Source organism: Mirounga angustirostris, unplaced genomic scaffold, assembly GCF_029215605.1.
Source record: "Mirounga angustirostris isolate CCGP_5_RB_7025 unplaced genomic scaffold, mMirAng1.0.hap1 SCAF_2, whole genome shotgun sequence".
Taxonomy (NCBI): Eukaryota; Metazoa; Chordata; class Mammalia; order Carnivora; family Phocidae; genus Mirounga; species Mirounga angustirostris.
Genome location: NW_026991710.1, coordinates 144,664,653 through 144,687,796, shown reverse-complemented (window position 1 = coordinate 144,687,796; position 23,144 = coordinate 144,664,653). Strand labels below are relative to the sequence as shown.

At 39.4% G+C, this 23,144-nt stretch overlaps 1 long non-coding RNA gene across 4 annotated transcripts in view; it reads right to left on the bottom strand.

The window, feature by feature from the left end:
- Positions 1-348: 348 nt before the first annotated feature.
- Positions 349-23,144, bottom strand: part of LOC123848094 (uncharacterized) — an 88,874-nt gene continuing 66,078 nt past the window's right edge. For 2 of the 4 annotated variants that reach the window (XR_006791666.2, XR_006791665.2), the window contains exon 3: positions 20,454-20,675. This is a non-coding gene — a long non-coding RNA (uncharacterized LOC123848094). Of the gene's footprint in view, positions 2,239-16,511; positions 19,339-20,453; positions 20,676-23,144 lie in introns of those variants that run through there. The other 2 variants (XR_010409637.1, XR_010409636.1) reach the window with 2 other exon arrangements.

Sequence of the window (23,144 nt, the reverse complement as noted above, 5' to 3'; positions counted from 1 at the left end):
TGATCTTATTTACTGTACTTAAAATCCTAACCCCAAGCTTAAGGCTTGTGGTTTTGAGGCCTGAATATTAGTAATTTGACACCCAAATTCTGAGACTAAAGCTGTAATATTATTTTTTTTTTAAGATTTTATTTATTTATTTGACAGAGAGACACACAGCGAGAGAGGGAACACAGGCAGGGGGAGTGGGAGAGGGAGAAGCAGACTCCCTGCCGAGCAGGGAGCCCGATGCGGGACTCGATCCCGAGACTCCAGGATCATGACCTGAGCTGAAGGCAGTCGCTTAACCAACTGAGCCACCCAGGCGCCCAGCTGTAATATTATTAATGGAAGAATCATTTTCAAACAATGATCAGTTTCCTATAGCTTATACATAAAAGATGCAAATTGTACCATTTGTATAACAGGTAGTTGAAATCCCTTGTTAAAAATTACTTTATCCAGGGCGCCTGAGTGGCTCAGACGGTTAAATGTCTGCCTTCGGCTCAGGTCATGATCTCAGGGTCCTGGGATCGAGCCCCACATTGGGCTCCTGGCTCAGCCGGGAGTCTGCTTCTCCCTCTCCCTCTGCCTCTCCCACTGCTCATGCTCTCTCTCTCTATCTCTATGTCTCAAATGAATAAATAAAATCTTAAAAAAAAAAAAATTACTTTATCCAGGGCGCCTGGGTGGCTCAGTCGGTTAAGCATCTGCCTTCGGCTCAGGTCATGATCCCAGGGTCCTGGGACTGAGTCCCGCATCGGGCTCGCTGCTCAGCAGGGGAGCCTGCTTCTCCCTCTGCTTCTCTGTCTCTCTCTCTGTCTCTTATGAATGAATAAATAAAATCTTAAAAAAAAAAAGTTACTTTATCCACATGTTTCATTAGGTTGAAACGTTTTCGACACAGCGTTTCAACTCAAAAGGACCATGGTGTTCCTGAAACTCTAACTCGAAACCACCTTTCATATCACACTTCTGACAATGACCTCGAAACTCAGGCTTTAAAATGTTTTTCTACTATTCATTTCAAAACATGGCGATGATTATTAAATGTTTACTAATTAGGTGCCAACAAATATCTGTTGAGTTCTTATTTTATGCTAAACACCGTACTGAGCACCGGGGAAAGAATAAGTAGAAAAGAAAAGTCCTTGCCCTCATGGAGCCTACACTTTAATAGAAAATACAAACTAATAAAAAGTTTAAAAATTAATTAACTAATTAAATATGGTAAATGCCAGAAAATTTGTTGGAGGGGAGCAGGGAACATAGGTTACATGGTCAGAAAAGACCATTCTGACTAAAAGAACATTAAAGGATGAAGAGACACTGCTCTGTGAAGAGGAAGAAAAAGAGAGTTCTAGGTAGAGAAAGAGTATGCACCAAGGTCCTGAGGCAGGAAGAGATGCTTATTTTTAAAGGCAACCAGTGTGCTTGGAATGTGTTGAGAAAGTACATGTATAAGCATAACTGAGTTAACAACAGCAACAGACCCAATTATTCTAACTAGGCTTTTCTTCATTCTTCCCATTACTCTATTTATCTCTATTCTTCAGTCCTGAACTGCGGATATGAGTCAGTCACTATACTCCAATTTCCTGAATGGAGGCTGTTAGGACTATTATTCCTTATCAAATATATATTATAAATGGACCATAAACGAGACAATGTGTTAGCCACTCAGGATGCAAAGAGGATTTTGCACCAGCCCTTGTGAAGGTCAAATGGCATCTACACTAAAAAGCCAATAAACACAGGCTCGAGTGACAAGTGTTCAGGGTAAACATGATTGCTCAGAGTAAGGCCATAAAATAAGGGAACACTGACGGGAGGGTCATCTTCTTTTCTGAGCAATGCATCAAGGATATTTTCAGTGTTTTTCTTTCTGACTCACTATAACCTAACTTAGGAGCACTGGATGGCTCTGCCTGCAAGCTGCAGCCCATTTCTCACAAAGGAATCTGTAACACACATGCTGCTTGCTTTTAGTGTAATCTCTGATAGGGTTGAAAATCCTCTAAACAAGTCTTGGCATCTCTTGCTCGCATAGTTTTAGCAAGTTAATTACTCTTCCATAAGATGTGATTTCCTGGGATTCAGTGAGCTGACATTGCTTCGAGTTAATTTATTCAAGGCTGAACAGTTACATTGATTAGACAACTCCACAGCACCAGGTTTCAATGTTTCTGGAATTGCTCTCTTTGAATTTCAATGTAGTTAATGACAGAGGAGTGAGGCTGGTGTGTCTTCTGTTATCACCTGTGGAAAGTTCAATAGACTTTTTTAGGGCTCGTGTTAGGAATAGGTATTGTCTTTGTGTAGTGCTTATTAAGAGGACTCTCTTAATAAGTTTCAGTAGTACCAAAGGTTAGGTGAAACAAGCTTACTGTGAGATGCAACTTATGACCTTTCAGGATAAGGGTTCTGTGTATAATGAAGAGTATTCCATTAAAAATGGCATTTTGAAGAATGATGGTAGTGTGGTGTGCACCCAGCTACTGACACGGGAAACATGCTAAGGTGAATTACTGACATTTCTACATAAGCTGCAAACACAGTGATGTAATATATGGAGGCGAACTATAGAACAGAACAAAACAGTAGAGATGACGCTAAGGCTGTTGACTGGTAAGCAGCTCACCCTGCCACACTGTATAAATATTTAAGCATAGTGAATACCTTTTTAACTCTTCACTTCTTTCATTTCAGATCATTCCCGAAAACAGTTTTGATTTTTTTTAAAAGATTTTATTTATTTATTTGACAGAGACAGCAAGAGCAGGAACACAAGCAGGGGGAGTGGGAGAGGGAGAAGCAGGCTTCCCGCTGAGCAGGGAGCCCGATGCGGGACTCGATCCCAGGACCCTGGGATCATGACCTGAGCCGAAGGCAGCCGCTTAACGACTGAGCCATCCAGGCACCCAGTTTTGATCATTTTTAAATATACCTTTAAAAAGTACAGGAAGCTTCAAAACCCCATTCCAGAAAAAATTCAGGATTTTTGACTCAGAGGGCTCTTTGTAGAACAGAGAAGGTGTTTAAAAGATACTTAAAGAAACAACGACTTTTTAGGACTCTCATATCTTATGTTCAGTTCCAGTAATTGCTTGTTGTAATTTTTGCTGTTATTCCCCTCCATTGCCTCAAACCTTCTTTAAAAATCTGCTATTCTCATCAACCTTGGTTAGTGATGCATTCGATGGATAGAAGAAGTAGGAAATTGGTGTCCAGTGTAAAAAAAGAGCAGTTAGCAGAAGGAAAAAGAAGAACTCAGTGGAAGAAATCCAGGCAAACTGTCTAGAAAATGTAATTCTCAAGAATACTCAGAGACATTAGCACAGCTAAATTTTCTATAATACAAGGGATAGAGCTTTGAGCCATTTTATCAAGATACTAAAAGGAAAGGGGACTCAAGAAAGTTGGAGGACCTGCAGTCACTCATGTTACAGACATCTGGTTTGTATAAGCGCATAGTATACACATTTCAGGCCATCTATTCAAGTGTGCAATTATTTTCTCTTATAACTGAACTAGGTTTCTGTTGTAAGCTTCTGCCCTGTGGTGGGAAATTCATCATAACTGCTTGCCAGGAGTTGTGTAGGAATTCCAGGTGAATATACAATACCCGTGAGAGAGAGGGAAACCACCTGGTCTTTTTCATCCTCTTTTCAAGCTGGCTGCAAATGAGGAAGCTTTTATTCGCTCCTGGCCTCTTTCATGTAGGGAACTCAGTCCTGTGGCTCTTCTGTCTGGTCCATCTGCATTGGTAATTTAGTGCCCTCTGCAAATGTACTACTGCTTTCTTCCCTGCAGTTGGAATATGCAGGACCTCTGCGAGGCCAGACATATAACACAGTTATATGCATTCTGTTACTCTGTGACATTATGGAGTACAATGGTCCTTCCTTTCCCCAACCCTGGAAAGGGAGAAAAGAATGTGGACAGGAAGACTTACTCGTATATCATCAACTTTTTATGTGGACCCTAGGTTTTTGCCAATAAAAGCCAATACTTTAGAAATCCAAAAACCCCTCTCTGCTTTTCTGCAGCATCATGACTCCTCCAAGACAAGGACTGATAACTGACTGAAAAGGCAGAAGGACAGAAGGGAAGAAACACAAGAAAGGAAGACATTTGACATTTTTTTTAAATGCTCCCCTTTACAAAAAGAACAACTAACAACTATTCATGGACAAGATGCCACTAAGAAAATACTAGAACATGGGGGGAGAGGCTGAAGCACCCCCCTCCATCACGGAGACCAAGAGTATTAGATGGGTAAGAGGAGTGGCTATGCACTGACCATAGGCTGGCACCATACCAACTGAGGTCTCCCCTGAACCTTCTGTTCTCCAGTGGGAAAAGAGTGCACAGGGTGGACATCTAGCTCCCTCAGCACTGTGAGTTGCTTCTTAGGAGTCCCCACTCTGACCTCACCTCATGGGGGATGCGGGAAAGTATGTGGGGTTTGACCACTAGAAATCTCATTGTGACAAACAAGAGGGCAGAGCTTGCAACAAGAAGTGCTCATATCTTGGCAGACCAAGTTCCTACCTGCAGTACCCAAGTGGTAGTTCCAAGTAGCAGTTTTGCTCATCAGCAGAATCCAAGATGGTGGTGCAGTTGACCAAGGAACCAGGCAGAGCACAGTTCAGCCAGATTCAGGTCCTCAAATGAAGAGCCTTGCCAGTGCTGGACCCTAGTCTGACCACCCCACCCCCCGCCCCCAGGGACAGGAGTTAAGTCATAGCATAGTTCATTGCTGAGTGTAGCTCCTAGCTCTGCCTGATCAGAAAGCCTGGCCAGAACTCCTGGAAGCTGCTTAGCTCAGCAACACTCAAGCAAAGAGTGTGGCAGGCAGAGCTAATCATCCGCAGAGCAAAGCCAGTGGCACCATTTGGCTAGGGAATTTGGGGTGCAGGTTGGCTTGAGTCAAAACTACAAAGAGTCTTGCTGGACATGGAGCTATTTCCCCACTCCACCCAGGCAGGAGAGCTAATTCACAGCCCCATCCACTGCTGAGTGTAGCTCCTGGTCCCATCTAACCAGAAAGCCTAACTGGAAATACCTTGAAGGTTGCTTGAAGCTGGCTTTCCTGCTTCACCTAGTCAGGGGAGCTAATTAATAGCCCTGCATCTGTTAAGTGTACCTCCTAGCCCCACCTTATCAGAAAGTCTGACCAGCAACACCTGAAACTGATTGGAGCTAGCTTTCCTGCTTGGCCCAGTCAAGGGAGCTAATTAATAGCCCTGCATCTGCTAAGCATAGCACCTAGCCACACCTGAACAGAAAGCCTGGCCAGAACACCTGGAAAGCTATATAGCCCAACAACAGTTGAGCACAGAGTCTAGACATCAGAGCTGATCATCCACGGAGCAAAGTCAGTGGTGCCATTTGGTCAGGCAACTTAGGGGACAAATCAGCTTGAGTCAAGACCACAAAGAGTCTTGCCATACTTGGAGTCAGTTCTCCTGCTCTGCCCAAGCAGAAAAAATAATTCATAGCTCCACCCATTGCTGAATACAGTCTTCAGCCCCACCCCCACCAGGGAACCTATTAAGAGCACATGGGAAGCTGCATGGCTCTTCCAAACAGCCCTGCTTACAGTGGCACTTAAACACGGCACAACCTGGACTTGCCCAGTCTCCAGAGCAAAATCAGTGGCCTCATCTGGCCAGGGAACTCAGTGCACAGTCTTACCTGATTCAGGTCCCCAAACAATGAGCCACACAGGTCTTGGGGCCTGTTCTGCTACCCCACTAGGGCGGAGAAGCTAATTCATAGCACCACCTACCTCTGAGTACACGACCCAGTCTTGATCACCTAGGAAGCCTGATCAGAGAACCCAGGCAACCATGAAGTCCACTCTATGGCATCTCTTGGTCAGGGAACCAAGCCAGTAGTCCTGATCAACTGTTCTTAGCCAGAGGCACACCCCCACCTCAGATTTCAGGCAACAGCCTTGCCCCAAAATAGAAGCTAATAGTTAATCTCATCTGCCCAGGAATGTTACCAGCAGACACATCCAGAACACCAAACTAAGAAGACTAGTGAATAACTGTCTCTGCCAAAGCAAACCTAAAGTCTGGAAGAGGAGATGGTATATTCAAATGTGCAGATACCAATGTAATGAGCCAAAGCTCAAGAAGAATCAGGTAAACTTGACACTGCCAAAAGAAACTAATAAAGTTCCAATAACCCTAAAGAAATAAAGATCTATGAATTGTCAGATAAAGAATCTGGAATAATTTTTTAAAGAAGTTTAGTGAACTACAAGAACACACAACTAAACAAAATTAGGAAAACAATGCATAAACAAAAGGAGTTCAACAAAGCAATAGAAACATTAAACATTTCATTAAAACAAAAAGTAGCATAAAACTCACTGGTAATGGTAAACATATAGTCAAAGTTAGATTTGATAATATGTCAATGATGCTGTATAATTCTAATACAACTGTTGTTTAAAAGTTAAGAAAACATATTTAAGAATAACCATAACTACAATAAACTGTTATTAGATAAATACTATGAAAAATATGGAAACTATAAAATCAGTAACCTAAAGTGTGAAGTGGAGGGAAAATAAAAGTGTGAAGTATAGGAATGCTACTGAAGTTAAATTTTTTTTTCTTTTATTATTTTTTTTTATTATGTTATGCAGGAAGGGAAAAATGAAGGGGGTGGAAATCGGAGGGGGACACAAACCATGAGAGACTATGGACTCTGAAGTTAAATTTTTATCAGTTTAAAATCAGGTGTTATAATTTTAATATATTTTATATAAGCTTCATGGTAATCACAAGGGAAAAATCTGTGGTAATTACACAAAAGAACATGATAAAAAAAAAAAGGCAAAGCCTACTGATACCAAAAGACATCAAAACACAAAAGAAAATAGCAGGATAAGAAGCAAGAAACAATGGATCTAAAAAACAAGCCATAAAATAATGAATAAGATGACAGTAGTAAGTCCTTACCTATCAATAAAGTCTACATTTGAATGGATTAAATTACATTTAAAAAGATCACAAAAAAAACAAGATTCAATAGACTGCCTACAAGCGACTCACATTAGCCTTAAAGACACACATAGATTGAGAGTAAAAGGACAGAAAAAGATATTTCAATCAATATCTATACTTATATCAGGCAAAATAGACTTTAAACTAAAAATGATAAAAAGAGACAAACAAGGTCATTATATAAATGGGTCAATCTATCAAGAAGAAATAACAATTATCAGTATTTATGCATGCAACTTTGGAGTCTCTAAATATATAAAACAAAAACAGAGCCAAAGGAGAAATAAAGAGCAACGCAATCATAGGTAGGGACTTTAACACCCCACTCTCAACAACAGATATATTACCCAGAGAAAATCAATAAAGAAGCAATAGAGGGACACCTGCATGGCTCAGTCAGTTAAGTGTTTGCCTTCAGCTCAGGTCATGATCCCAGGGTCCTGGGATTGAGTCCTGAATTAGGCTCCTTGCTCGTTGGGGAGCCTGCTTCTCCCTCTGCCTGCCACTCCCCCTGCTAGTGCCCTCTCTTTCTCTCCATCAAATAAGTAAATAAATAAAATCTTAAAAAAAAAAAAAAAGAAACAATAGATTTGAACAATGACCAAGCAGACCTAACAGTCATATACAGAATATTTTACCCCCCCAACAGCAGAACACACATTCTCCTCAAGCATACATAGAACATTTTCTAGAATAGAACATAGGTTTGGTCACAAAGTAAGTCTTACCAAATTCAAGACTGAAATCATACCAAGTATCTTTTCTAACCATAAAGGAATGAAACTAGAAGCCTAGTAACAGGAGGAAAACTGGAAACCTCATGGACACATGGAAATTAAACAATACTCTCCTGAACACCAAAGGATTAAGAAGAAATTAAAGGGGAAATGTTAAAAAGTATCTTGAGACAAACAAAAAGGAAACAAAAATGGAAACCAAAATATATGGGATACAGCTAAACAGTTCTAAGAGAAATGCTTTTTTTTTTTTTTAGATTTTATTTATTTGACACAGAGAGAGAGAGAGAGAGAGAAAGAGCAGCAGAAGGAGAGGGAGAAGCAGACTCACAGCTGAGCAGGGAGCCCAATGCAGGACTTGATCCCAGGACCCCAGGAACATGACCTGAGCCAAAGGCTGACGCTTATCCAACTGAGCCACCCAAGTGCCCAAGAGAAATGCTTATAACAACAAATGCCTACATTAAGAAACAAGAAAGACTGCAAAGAAACAACCTAACTCTGCACCTCAAGGAACTAGAAAGAAAAGAACAAACTAAGCCCAAAGTTAGCAGAAGGAAGAAAATAATAAAGATCAGAGCAAAAATATATGAAATAAAGAACAGGGAAACAACACAACAGATTAACAAAACCAAGAGTTTGTTTTCTGAAAAGATAAACAAAATTGACAAACTTTAAACTAAATGAACCAAGAAAAAAAAGAGGAAACTAATCAACAAAATTATAAATGAAAAAGAAGACATTACAGTTGATACCACAGAAATAAAAGGGATCATAAGTAGTTACCATGAACAACTATACGCCAGAAAAAATGAAAAAAAAAACTCTTAGAAGCCTACATCCTACCAACACTGAATTAGAAAGAAACAAAATCTGAACCAACCAATTACTAGTAATGAGATTGAATCAGTAATCAAAAATCTCCCAGTAAAGAAAATCCCAGGCCCAGATAGCTTCACTGGTGAATTTTACCAAACATTTAAAGAAATATTAACATCGGGGCGCCTGGGTGGCTCAGTTGGTTAAGCGACTGCCTTCGGCTCAGGTCATGATCCTGGAGTCCCAGGATCGAGTCCCGCATCGGGCTCCCTGCTCAGCGGGGAGTCTGCTTCTCCCTCTGACCCTCCCCCCTCTCATGTGCTTGCTCTCTCTCATTCTCTCTCTCTCAAATAAATAAATAAATAAATCTTTAAAAAAAAAAAGAAATATTAACATCAATCCTACTCAAACTCTTCCAAAAAATTGAAGAAGAGGGAACACTTCAGAAGTTTGAAACTCATTTTACGAGGTCAGCATTTCCCTGATACAGTGCCAGAGAAGGACACTACAAGAAAAGAAAACTACAGGCCAATATCCCAAATGAATATTGTTGCAAGGATGGTTCAACATGCACAAATCAATACATGTGATATATCACATTAATAGAATGAAAGAAAAAATCAGGGGCGCCTGGGTGGCTCAGTTGGTTAAGCGACTGCCTTCAGCTCAGGTCATGATCCTGGAGTCCCGGGATCGAGTCCCGCATCGGGCTCCCTGCTCGGTGGAGAGTCTGCTTCTCCCTCTGACCCTCCTCCCTCTCATGCTCTCTGTCTCTCATTCTCTCTGTCTCAAATAAATAAATAAAATCTTAAAAAAAAAAAAAAAGAAAGAAAAAATCATATGATGATCACAATAGATGCAGAAAAAGCATTTGACAAAATTCAACATCTATTTATGATAAAAATTCTTAACAAATTAGGTCTAGAAGGAAAATACTTCAACACAGTAAAGGCCATATATTACAAGCCCACAGCTAACATCACACTCAATGGTGAAAGACTGAAAGTTTTCCTCTAAGATCAGGAATAAGACAAGGGTGCCCACTCTCACCACTCCAGTTCAACATAGTATTAGAAGTTCTAGCTAGAGAAATCAAGCAAGAAAAAGAAACAAAAGTTATCAGAATTGGAAAAAGAAGTAAAATTTGCTGTACTTGTAAAAGATGATTTTATATATAGAAAACCCCAAAGACTCACCAAAAATCTATTAGATTTCTTCAACAAATTCAGTAAAGCTACAGGATACAAAATTAGCATTAAAAAAATCAGTAGTGTGTCTATACACTAACTGTAAATCATCTGAAAAAGAAATAAAGAAAGTGATCCCACTTACAATAGCACCAAAACAATAAAAAAAAACTTGGGATAAATTTAACCCAAGGAGCTAAAATCTCTCTACACGGAAAACTACAAGACACTGATGAAAGAAATCAAAGATGACACAAAGAAATGGACAGACACTCTGTGTTCATGGATTGGAAGAATTAATATGGTTGAAGTGTTTGTACTACCCAAAGCCATTTATTGATTCATTGCAAACCCTGTCAAGATTATAATGGCACTTTTTACAGAAGGAGAAAAAACAATTCTAAAACTTATATGGAACCATGAAAACCCTGGATAGCCAAAACAAACCTGAGAAGGAACAAAGCAGAAGTCATCACATTTCCTAATTTCAAACTATACTATAAGCTATAGTAATCAGAACAGTGTGGCACTGGCATAAAAACAGACACATAGACAATGGAACAGAATTGAAAACCCAGAAATGAACCCATGCCTATACAGTCAACTAATATTTGACAAGGTTGCCAAGAGCATTCAATGGAGAAAAGACAGTCTCTTAAATAAATAGCGCTGGGAAAATTGGATTTTCACACGGTAAGAGATTTTTATACCATTCACAAAATTAAGTCACAATGGATTAAAAACTAAATGTAAGACTATAAACCATAAAATTCTTAGACAAAAACAAAGGAAAAAAAAACAAACTCCTTAACATGGGTCCTGGTAATGATTGAATCTGACATCTAATGCACAAGCAACAAAATCAAAAATAAACAAGTAGAATTACATGAAACAAAAAAGCTTTGCACAGCCAAAGAAACAACAAAACAGAAAAACAACTACAGAATGGGAAAAATATTTGCAAACCACATATCTGATAATACATTTAGAACTCATACAACTCAATGTCAAAATCATCATCATCATCATCACCCAATTTTTAAAATGGCAAAGGACACGAATAGATGTTTTTCTATGGATGATATACAAATGGCCAACAGGTACATGAAAATATGCTCAACGTCACTAATTATTAGGAAAATGCAAATTAAAACTCCAATGGAATATCAACTCATACCTGTTGAAATGGCCATCATCAAAAAGGCAAAAGATAGCAAATGCTAACAAGGAGGTGGAAAAAAAAGAACCCTCATGCACTGTTGATGGCAATGCAAACTGGTGCAGCCACTACAAAAAATAGTGTGAGGGTTTCTCAAAAAGTTGAAAATAGATCTACCATATGATCTGCTATTCTACTTCTGGGAATATATCCAAGGAAATCAAAACACTATGTTGAAGAAATATGTTCACCCCCATGTTTGTAGCAGCATTATTTACAGCAGCAGAGACATGGAAACAACCTAAGTGTCCGTCAATGGATGAATGAATAAAGATGTCATGGTAGATATATAAATGGCGTATTATTCAACCAATAAAAAAAGAAGGAAATCCTACCATTTGTGACAACATGGATGAACTTTGAGGGCATTATGTTCATTCATAAGTGAAATAAGTCAGACAGAGAAAGACAAATACTGTATAATCTCACTTATATGTGCAATATTAAAAGAAAAAAAACAGATTTGTGGTTATTAGAGGCAGGGGGTGAGCAAGGGGGAATTTGGATAAAAATGGCCTAGAGGTACACACTTCCAGGTATAAGATAGATAAGTACTGGGTATGTAATGTATACATGTTGACTATAGTTCACACTGCTATGTTATATATTTGAAAATTAAGAGAGTAGATCCTTAGAGTTCTCATCACAAGGAAAAGAAACATTTTTTTTCTTTTTTTTTTTATTTCTATATGAGATGATGGATATTAACCAAACTTACTGTGGTAACCCTTCCACAAAATTTGTGAGCCAAGTCATTATGCTTTACGTCTTCAACTTACACAGAATATATGTCAATTATATCTTAACAAAACTGGAAAAAAAACTTGCTAAAAAACCATATCCTTTTACATAAGGAAAATATTTTTTTGTTACTCATTAAATGGTTCGATTGCCTTGCAGTGAAGAAAGTATCCTATCACCGCACTGAAGTCTTCTGCTTCTTCCAGCCATACTGAGAAAGCAAGCCAATGATCAAGAGTCTGTTAACTTGCCTGCGTCTGAGTCCTGGCCCACTCTGCATCTGTGAAATTTACCTTCCTGGAGCATTTTTTCCCAAGTATTTAACAAGGTGCTTTAAATACTATAATTCCCAAATAAGCACTTGTTCAAAATGAAATTATTTTGCTAGTTTTAATATTCATTCAAGTAATTATTGAGCCCCTACTCTGTGCAATGTTTGAGGTGCTGAGGAAATAGTAGTGAACATGACAAAGCTCTTGTCCATAGGGGGCACACATTACAGTGAAAGGAACAGGCAATATACAAACGAACGAGTAAACACGGAGGGTAAGCAGATGGCGACACCGGCCACAGAGAAAAGCAGAGATGGTAAAGGGGTAGGTAGTCCAGGAGGGTGTGGGGAGAATAGGGTTGCTCTTTTATTTCAGGGCGTCAGGAAGGGCCTCACTGAGAAGAGAACATTTGAGCACAGGGCAATTGATCCAGCAAGAGATACAAGCAAGAGCTGAGCAGAGAAGCCAGTGTGCCTGGAGCCCAGGGCACTAGCAGGGAGCAACCGGAGGTGAGGTCAAGGAGACCCTGAGGGCCTTGTGGGTCATCGTGCAACTGGCTGTTGTTTTCCGAGTGTCATGGCAACCACTGCAGGGTTTTGAGCAGCGAAGTGACATCATTTGACTTTGTCCTAACAGGATTTCTCTCATTGTTGTGTGGAGAATAGGTAGTGGGGCAGGAGTAGTAGCAGGGAGACCAGTCAAGGGGCTCTGTGACAATCAAAGCAGCCAGATGGAGGTGGTTTGTTCCAGGGTGACAACAGGGGCAGTGGTGCGATCTGGCGGATTCCGGATATGTTCTGAAGGTAGCACCCACAGGATCGGTTGTCGATACAAACCGGTGGGCATCATGGCCTCACGGACATGTAATTGCACCTTCTCCTCCTCTGGTTTACTTCCCTACCCAATCACAGCAACGCTCTTAATCCACTAGGGGAATTTTCAATTAGTGTTAATTAGAGTCTGCTACATTTTAAGCAAGCTGACTTTAACTAATGAGAACAACCTTCCAGAATGTTCCTGACAGCAACATGCTAAACATTTCCTCACCTCCTTTCCCATCTTCACCTTCTGTAGTCTAATTGCTTCTCACTTCACATAGAAGCCTCGGGATGGCGTTTCGGGGATTAACGAACAGAATCCTCCAAGAGAGAACATCTGTCCCAGAAATTGTATGGCTAGCTGTCTTTCTAAGAAAGGCAGAACTTGCAACTGACTCCTAATTCTTTTTGGTAATAAAATTCCTGATCTATGCAATGCCTTTTTCCCATTTCTCAGAACTATGTGTTAACCAAAGGTCACAAGCTGGTTCCAGTTCCCTGTTACTTTGCAATGTAATATAGTTCTGAAAAGAAAAGCTTAACTTAAAGGTCAAGATACAAAAATCTATTTTTTCTGACTATAAAATATTGAACATTTCCTTAGATTCACGCACTATGCTTTAAGCAGCCTGGATGGTATCAACATTCCTTTAAAGTAATGAGAATTTTTAAGTATCAAAACATCGGAGGGAAAAAAAAAGCAAAATACACAGAGGGCACTAAAGCCCTTATCAACACAAGTCTTCGAAGCCTACTTACATTCCACTTTATAGAGACATAGTCACACATGGAACCAAACACATTTTACATGGCTTTGCTCAATCACAGTAACAATTGTTTTAGGATTTTTCTAACAAAGATGACTCTAAATTTGAATACATCAAATTCTAGTATCAAAAATGAATTCCACGGGGTGCCTGGGTGGCTCAGTCGGTTAAGCGGCTGCCTTCCGCTCAGGTCATGATCCCAGGGTCCTGGGATCGAGCCCCACGTCGGGCTCCCTGCTCAGTGGAGAGTCTACTTCTCCCTCTCCCTCTGCCTGCCTCTCTGCCTACTTGTGCTCTCTATCTCTCTGTCAAATAAATAAATAAAATCTTAAAAAAAAAAAAAATGAATTCCATTTTAAAATTTGGGTATGTTCCCTTTAAGAAGAAAAAAAAAAAGTCCCCAGGAAGGCTGGGATGAAAGTTTTCAACAAGAGTGAAATAAAGTGATACTCGCTTGGATACCTTGGACGCCTTGGACACCACAGCCAGCATTCTGGCGCCCCCGTCTGCCCTACAGGCTTCACAACTCTTGAAGAAATCCACCCACTGTCCCTCAGCCACAGACCTAAAACTAAAAATTTTACTATTGCCTGGAAATACCCTGACTCACCTTCCCAGCTTCTAGGACGTCCTTCCCTTTTTCTCTTTCATCGGGCTCTTTCAACTGCTCATGCCGCCAGCCACAGCAACATATTTCTTCAGTAGGTCACTATGATTAACCACTCAGCAAATACTTTCCTTACTTTGTAAATTCTCTAAGTTAAAAATTAAGGGTATTTCATTTGCTTCAGGTCTTAATTAATCATGAAAAGTCATGGCCATAAGCAGCCTAAGGGATGAAATGTTTCATCTTCTTTCCTCACCTTTACCATTTGGAGTGGAATCATGACAAAGAAGGCACAAGGAGTAGTATGAATTATGGAAACATGAAATAAAGACAATAAAACCGCTTAGATGTACCTGACATTTTCTCTCTAGGGAAGCAGAACCCTCTCTTGTCAAAATACCTCACTTACAGTTAGTTGATCCTTGAACAGCATGAGTTTAAACTGCGTGGGTCCACTTATATGTGGATTTTTTTTTTCAATAAATACAGTACAGTACAGTACTGTATTTTCTTTTCCTTATGATTTTCTTAATAACATTTTTTCCTTAGTTTACTTTATTGTAAGAATACAGTATATAATACACAGAACATACAAAATATGTGTTAGTTGACTGTTTATGTTACTGGTCAGTCTTCTGGTCAATAGCACGCTATTAGTAGTTTGGTTTTGGGGGGAGTCAAAACTTATAGGCGGATTTTCAATTGTGTAGGGTGGTCGGTGCCCTGATCCCTACATTGTTCAAGGGTCAACTATAATTTCACAGGTTAAATGGTGGTTGTTGTTGTGCTGTCCTGTCTTGTTTTGTTTTGACAAATATTTGTAATGCCGTAAGACTCCCAACTCCTCAGTTTTCACCACCTTTAAAAAATGCAGGAAAGAAGACTGTTCATTGTTTTCTCAATTTTTCATCATTGTTATGACTCCTGATTGTATTTGGTGATAGCCTAAGTACTATATGAGTCTAGTGGTGGGATCCTAAATGTGGCGGATATTGTAACAAATATTACCTCTTTCTACTGTTTGATACGTAGGGTCATTAAGTTCTAAGAACTCAAAATATCCATGAAGGAGCAATAGACGGAAGCAGCTTTAACTTATGGAAGTATAAACTTACGAATTCATTAGTAAATCAGTCTAGGTACTTCTGTGAGGCAGATATTAAACTCACATGGTTTTAAATTTTCTTTACTAATGAAATTTTATCTTTCTTACAGGTAAATTTTTCCAGGAAGTATATATTTCATCAACAGATTTGAAAAATAACAATTATTACTCTTATAAAAGACAAGTTTGGGGCTCCTGGGTGGCCCAGTTGGTTAAGCGTCTGACTCTTGGTTTCAGCTCAGGTCATGATCTCATGGGTCATGAGATGGAGCCCCGCATCAGCTCCGTGCTCAGCGGAGACTCTGCTTAAAATTCTCTCCCTCTCCCTCTGCTCCTCCTGCCCCCCACACTCTCTTTCTCTAGAAATCTTTTTTAAAAAGATAAGTTTTCATTCTAATATTTCAGAAACATAGTTACTTAAATTACTTATCCAGAAAATAGTTGCCTTAGAAACTATTTCAGCAATAACCTAATGATGGTTAAATGTGTTCCACTATACAATTTAGATAGCTGTTTTCTATGCCCTTTGAAATTCTTTTAAGAGTACTATAGAATAAAAGAACTTGAAGACGAAAGCAAGTATTGCTTTCAAAAAGCTGACAAAAATGCAATTGATTATGAAAAGAAAACAATTTTATATCAGAAAAATAATGACTAGATATTGTTTATTGCTTCTTTGAAATGGACAAAAGCAGTATAAAACAATGAATGAGTTGGGGGATATGTTTTGTAAAATCAGTAAATAAATCAATCACTATTTTTTCTGTGAAGATGTATACTTATTGTATAATGAAGGCTTGACTTTTGATAAACAACTATACATAATAACAAAATTGGATAAATTTAAAAAATAAACATGCCCTCTGGGCAAAGGTGCATTGTTATGTGCCATATGGAGAGTAATGAATTAAAGATATATTCAACCATTTTGTTTAGGTAAGGAGGTCAGGATCTGTTTTAAGTGCTTAGATATGTTATCTCTTATGGTCAACACAATAGCAGCATGAAATAGGTAATGTTATTTCCATGTCAAAATAAGGATATTTTTTGATGTTATACTTTTAAAATAACTTGGTAATTAAAACATTCCTAAAAGGTAGTTTTCTAAGACTAGGAAAAAAAGGCAAACCACCGAGGATTACTTATTTGTTAACTTCTACCCCTTCTCAAAAGTAATTTGAAACAACACACAAAATATAGGTTAAAAAGGTTGATAAGTTGCAGTCGTATTTCAGAACCATGAGAATAAAATGTAACCAGATAAATCATAGTAAGTTCCTATAACAGAAAGAAAGGTATTTAGCAGTGAGTTCCTCAGGGGAGATATTTTTTTTTCCTTAGAACCAAATTCTAAAAGAATGTCTCATATGAGGATTTATATAGGGCACATTAAATAATGTAATAGACGGTGTCAGAGTAAATGAAGGAGCAAATTTCCTATGCTTCTCTCTTGTTGCGACCTCCATAAAAACGGAGAACATCCCATTACACTGCAGCACAGGGAGGGCGTCTGGAAAGGGCAAAGCTGATGGTCAAGTACATTGCTTTTCAGCCATAGAACCCGACTCAAGGACACAACTTAAAGCCTGCTGAGGAGTTGATGTCAATTATTTCCCTAATACGGTGTTTCCTAATAGATGCTTCCTTCAAATGGGCATTTTTAAAAGCCTAGACTAGGGCAATTTGGGGTTATAGTCTTGGGCGAAAGCCTGGTAAGCTCCTTGGTCTGGATTTAAGGGTAGACCTGCACGCTGGAGATACCACAAGCAGCTTTATCAGTATTTTAACCCTGCAAGTACCCTCCTCTCATGGGATCCTGAACACAGGTGAACCAGTTTTCCAGGATTTTTCTCACGTGGTCGCTTTAGATTCACTCCTGGAGAGATACTTAGTGCAAGACTAGAAACCAATGCTTATAAGCACCAGCAATACAATTTTAGTTCAACAAAATGCTTCATTCTCAGAATTTCTTTGCATTTGAAAACAAAGTCTAACTAAAACATTTATAGTAATGAGAATCAGTCCTTTCCTAGAGATTATTCAGAGGATTATGGTTAGGGTTAAAAAAAAGAATTAGAATCACCTCCAGGGGTTGAGTAGAAATTAAGGTTATTTTAAAGTCATCTTCCAGTTTATTTCTATTCCTATTTTTATGTCCAAGATTTTATATCCTATTTTGACTAAGCCATATCGTTTTCAACCCTATACTGAGAGTTCACTAGCATGTGGAAGTTTATAAATTCAGGCAAAAGGAGATTGGAATTTAAATAATTTAGAATGGTGACATTACCCTGTGATCTCATTTTCTACCTTCTTGAGTAGAAAACAGACATTTCAACTCAACTGCAAGAATTTTTCAGGCTGAGAAAGATGCGAACAGCAAAACAATAGACTCTTTGAAATCCACAAAGCAATAAAAGACTCCTGCCATAGGCTTAGCTACACCCTAGCCAAGCCTCAAACAGGCAAAGTCACTTTCGGGAAACGTACAAAAAGAGGTGACTGAAGGCATGGCAGTAGCCCCAGCACCACTGAACAAGTTTGCCTTCTGCCACAAGACTCAATTTTGTAACATCTGATACTTTCAAAACTACTCACAGCCATATCCGCTTCCTTCAGCGAAATCTTCCAAATACTCAGAAAGTCCTTTCTTCTGCTTGTCTTTAAAGTAAATGAAGTCAAGATAAGCTGGTTTGCCTACTATGTGCTGCTTGATTTTTTCTTTTTAACCAAGGCAGGTAACTGCTAAGCTGAACAATCAAGACCCTTACGACTCAATCAGAAAATAACTTTATTCTTTGCCTTACTGCCAAGTGAGCTTACTCTGTGAGCTGAGTTCTTTGCCTGTCCCTGTATGAAATCTCTGATAAAGTCCACGTCTTCAATCACTATTAGAGAATAAGAGGACTTCCCTTCACTTTCAAGCATAAGAATAGTAATAAATGTACCCAGCCAAGTGCAATTTTCTAAAAGTCTGAATTTTATTTAAAGTGAAATCATCCTGCCCCTCCTAGGTTTGACAAGCTCAGAAGGCTATAATGGGGCTATATTGAACTTCTTTTTTATTTCCCTCCCTCACTGCTTCTTCTCCCAGCTGGTTTTCTGACTCTGATTTAGGTCCCTCTGGGTTTGGAGCAGAGGAAAGAAGAAAGGTAGAAGGCAGAATAAGTGTAATCTGGTGCTGGTTTCTCATTGCAGGTGTCTGCAGTTACCCCCCAGCTGGGAGGGAAGAACAAAGCGGATTCCCTTCCTTGGCTGGCCTGTGTGGTACTTCAGTCTAGCCTGAGAACAACTGTCTACACTTACAGAGATGGCAGCAATACACGTTCCTCTGGCGGGCATGTTCGGTCCTTCTGTCCCTGTAAATTCAGGAGTCCACCCCCTGCTGCAGAGTCCTCTCGAACAGGACTTAAAGCGGCTCCAGAACAGCCCTCTCTCCTGGGGGCTCACATGTGGTCCACCGCCCCCACCCCTGGCACCCAATTCATCTGGTCGGCTCTTTCCTCTGCCCTGCCATAGCCTCTTGCCTGTGGAGTCCTCAGACTGGGCTGCCCCCATGTCCCCCGCCCACACCGGGACTTCAGGAAGACCCATTCATATGCTTTAGCTGATCCTCTCGCGCCCTCTTCTGGACCTTCACTTCCTCAACATCTTTTTCCGTTGTGGGAGACAACCTGAATCCAGACCACTTAGACGTTCTGTTTTCCTGATTTGATTGAACCCTCACTGGTTTCGGTGTTGCTGAACAGCAACAAGGATATATCTGTTATGTCCTGTCATATGTCCCTGAAGTTAGATGCAAAGGAAGTGAGGTTCCTTATCATGTGCCCCTTAGCCGTCCAAAAGTAGAGATGGATGGGCCTCTAAGCTTTCCGCCATGACATCAGAATTAAAGGAAGATTCCAGTGGCCTCTCTCCTAGTGTATTGGAAGTATGTAACTGGAATGCTACATACTAGCTCCACCATCTCTTCTGTTGAAGGGAAAATATCCTCAATTTCTTTGTTCGCGTTCAGTAAACCGATCAGGTGAGCAGTCTTCTTGGGGAGCACTCCAGGTATCTCTGCAAAGACCGGGTGAACCACTTGCTAAAGCAGCTGGTTCTCATTGAAAGAGCTCCTTCAGGGTATATGAAACATAGTGCTGCTATCTACCAACCCAAGCCATAAACTGGTGCATGATGGGGGACATTATTCATCACTACAAATGTATTTCCTAGATTCCATCTACTGAGTTCCAATTATTTCCAGCAACTCCAGGCCATATGACTGTGTATGGTCTCTAGATTAGCTGGCCAGCCCACTAGTTGTAGAATGCACATGGATCACATTTGGAATGACATCTTCTGCTATCATGGGCCAAAAGATAGTCATCACCAAGGGAAAGGAAATTTGATATTTTGTATAGTATGCTCTGAGGGTAACCTGCTTCAAAATTGCCTGCAGTGCTTGGTAAATATGAAGATTTCCATACCTGCTCCAAAGATAGGGTTTGAATGCTAGAAATTCCATATTGAAGAAATACTCTGGCTCATTCTTATACACACACAGAAAAGTTTGAGAGCCCTGAGATAGGTGATCAAAGAAGTAAAAGCCAGAGAAAATATACTACAAAATCTAAAAAGTCTAAAAAATTATATTTTCTTTAAACCTTTGTTCCTGACTTTTTTGCCTGATAACCTCCTCCTCTGCCCTTTTAAGTATGAGGTTGACTTCAACAACTAAAAAGTAGAAGAGAGAAAGAAGATATAAAAATAAGGTTAACAAAGGTAAAATTCCCATTTATAAGGCAGAGTATTTAAAGATGTCATCTAGGGGGGGGCGCCTGGGGGTGGCTCAGTGGGTTAAGCATTTGCCTTCGGCTAGGTCATGATCCCAGGGTCCTGGTGGGAGGAGTCTGTTTCTCCCTCTCCCTCTGCCTGCTGTTCCCCCTGCTTGTGCGCACTCTCTCTCTGCCAAATAAATAAAATCTTTAAAAAAGAAAGATGCCATCTATAGGTGATGAAACAATAAGTAAAAGCATAAGCATATTATTTTAAATGATAAAGGTCATCTCAAAGATCTAAAAGTAGTAAACAAAAGTGTATATTGGCAGGACCAGCAACAGTATTAAACAAGCTAAATCTACAGTGTGATTTTTAAATACAGATACACATTATCTTATTTTAGTGTTTAAATATACTTTTCAAAATAAATTTTATTAAACTTACTGATATACAATAAATTCTAACTTTTAGTGTGGTTCATATGGACTCTTCCTCCCTCAGGGTCTGAGGGATTGCTTCGGGCGGGTCTTCTGAACATTCCAGGACCTTCTTTTCCTTTTAGGTCTGGAATGCTTTGAAATGTCTGCTTTTGTGCTCTTCTTAGCTATTTCATTGGTGAAATCAGCATCGTCCTGCTGTCAAAAAGGGAAGAGAAGAAGAAAATTAAACTTTCTTTTTTAAGAAAGTGAATAAGAAGGAACTCCCAGTTTCCACAGAGCAAGGACACTGCCCATGTAACACTATTAAACATCCCCTGTTAACAGTCGCACAGAATATAACAGTTAAATCATTTCATGCCCAATGTAGCAGCAGTTGTATGTCCCTAGAGCACTGGTAGGGTGAAGGCAAGACCTGACCATTGATCATAAGCTTTTATTTCCACTGGATACTTTCCAGTGTTGCCATTGATACATACCCTAATGGGAGCTCTATCCCAGAGAGGGCCATGTGTAAAAATAGACAATTGCCTTAATATTAACTTAAAATGGAAGGATGTAAGAAAGGAAACATTTATTGAGTTCTCACAGTACGCTCAATATTTTAAATTACTTTATTTCATTTCATTTTTACCCTGTGAAGTAGATTATTGATGTCACTAATTTATTAGATTGGGGAGACTGGTATTCAGGGAGGTTAAGCAGTTTGACTAAGATCCATTCAGAAAGCAGTGAAGTAAGATTCGACCCTCGGTCTGTCTAAAAATCTGTTCAGAGATACTGGCTACTGGTAGATATGCTGTGGGAACTCCATCCCATTACGGGATTCTTTCAAGAATTAGGTATTGTATAATGAATAATGAAGGCTTCTAATCAAAATACAGCAAATGTTAATTCTCTTCTTCAAAACAAGGCATCCAGCCAGAGTCTCTTGGGGTTAAGTGAGATGAAATTGTCTATGTACATCCCCAACTTGAATTCAGACTCCTTGCAAGCAGGAAATTTTCATCGTGGTATCCATAATGCTTAGAATGGTGCACATGGCAGATGTTCACTATTTATCTCCTGAATATTAAATGATTAAACAATGAGGTGAAAGAAGATGGCATTAAAGATTCAATTCCTCATCCGAAAGACCAAAGAATTGACTGAAAATTCTAGAAGACAGCGAAGGGGACAAAGATGGAATTTTGACAGAATCAGCCTGAGCCACTCATGTTGACACTGTCTAGTCAAAGAGTCATGTCAAAATGAAAATCACTGAGTTTTTTTTTAACCAAGTAATGTATGACGCAGAAATCTCCAGCTTCCTTCTCCTCTTTTTCTTGGGGCCTGATCACAGATACGTTACTTCCCAACCCCTGCTCCCCTGTTCATGAATCTGACATCATGTCTAAAACCTACGGGCCTGCTTCCCATGTGAGTATGCAGTAGCCAGACCACTCGTACAAAGCTGGTGAATTCCCAAGAGTCTTTGTAACTATTGGAGTCACTGTGATAAAGGTCATAAATAGTGTTTATGAATTTCAAGGGATGTTTGGGCTTTGAGTTGTGCATGTTTCAACTAGGATTCAGCATGAGGTATATACATAGCTCTGTGCTTAGCTCCATGGACTCCACCAAGAACATGAGTAGATAACTGTAAAAACCCTCCAGACAGGTCCTCCTGTCTGGACCACACTCCTTAGCCATATCCACCCCAAGCTCCACCCTCAAGAGCTGGCAGGACATTGTAGAATAGACCTGGCTTGTGCCTCTTTTGTTTTGTGTATTATAATGTGATCTATGTTCATAAAAAAGACAATCCTTCCACTCCAAATTAGAGTGAAAAGGAAGGAAATGAATAGTTCCATCCTACATAACCACTCATTGTTCTGCTTCCATTCTAGTGGGTCTTAACCTGGGACCTACAGATAGCACTGAGAGAGTCCATAACTTGGACTGGAAAAAAAATACATCTTTTATTATCTTAAATGCCTTTAAGTGAAATTTAGCATTGCACTCAATTATAAATGTAGGAAAGAAGTATTAGCGATATCTGTCATTTTGTCACAAATAGCAGAGATATTTTCATATCACACTACGGTTGTCCCAGAGATCTCAAAAGATTATTTATGCTCATGCCTAATATGCAGTCATGGTAGTTATTAAATCCACTTCCAGATGGCATCCAACTTGCCATTTTAAAGATGCCCATGCCCTGGCTGTGACGAGCATCAGGTGTTTTATGTAAATGGTGAATCACTACATCGAACACCTGAATCTAATCCTACACTGAATGTTAACTAACTGGAATTTACATTAAAAACTTAAATAAATAAATATGCTTGTGGAACAGAGCTGGCTGACTACTGGATAATTCCTCATCTTGGAGTTATTCAGTTAATAGTGAAATCAAGTATTTGCATATCAATACCCAGACAATGACTTTGTTTTCCAGCGTTCCACATCTACACTCATTTGTGGACCAAATGTGGAAAAAGATGAAAACTTATATGTTAACGTTTTTCAAATCTAGATGGATCCAATTTCAATTCCTAATCCTCCATAGGACAACACAGTAGTTAGCCTTCACACTGATAGATATTTAAAAGATAACATTGAACTTTAACTTGTCTATAGTTTAAATTATTTATCTTGTCAATTCATATATAAAGATAGAAGCAC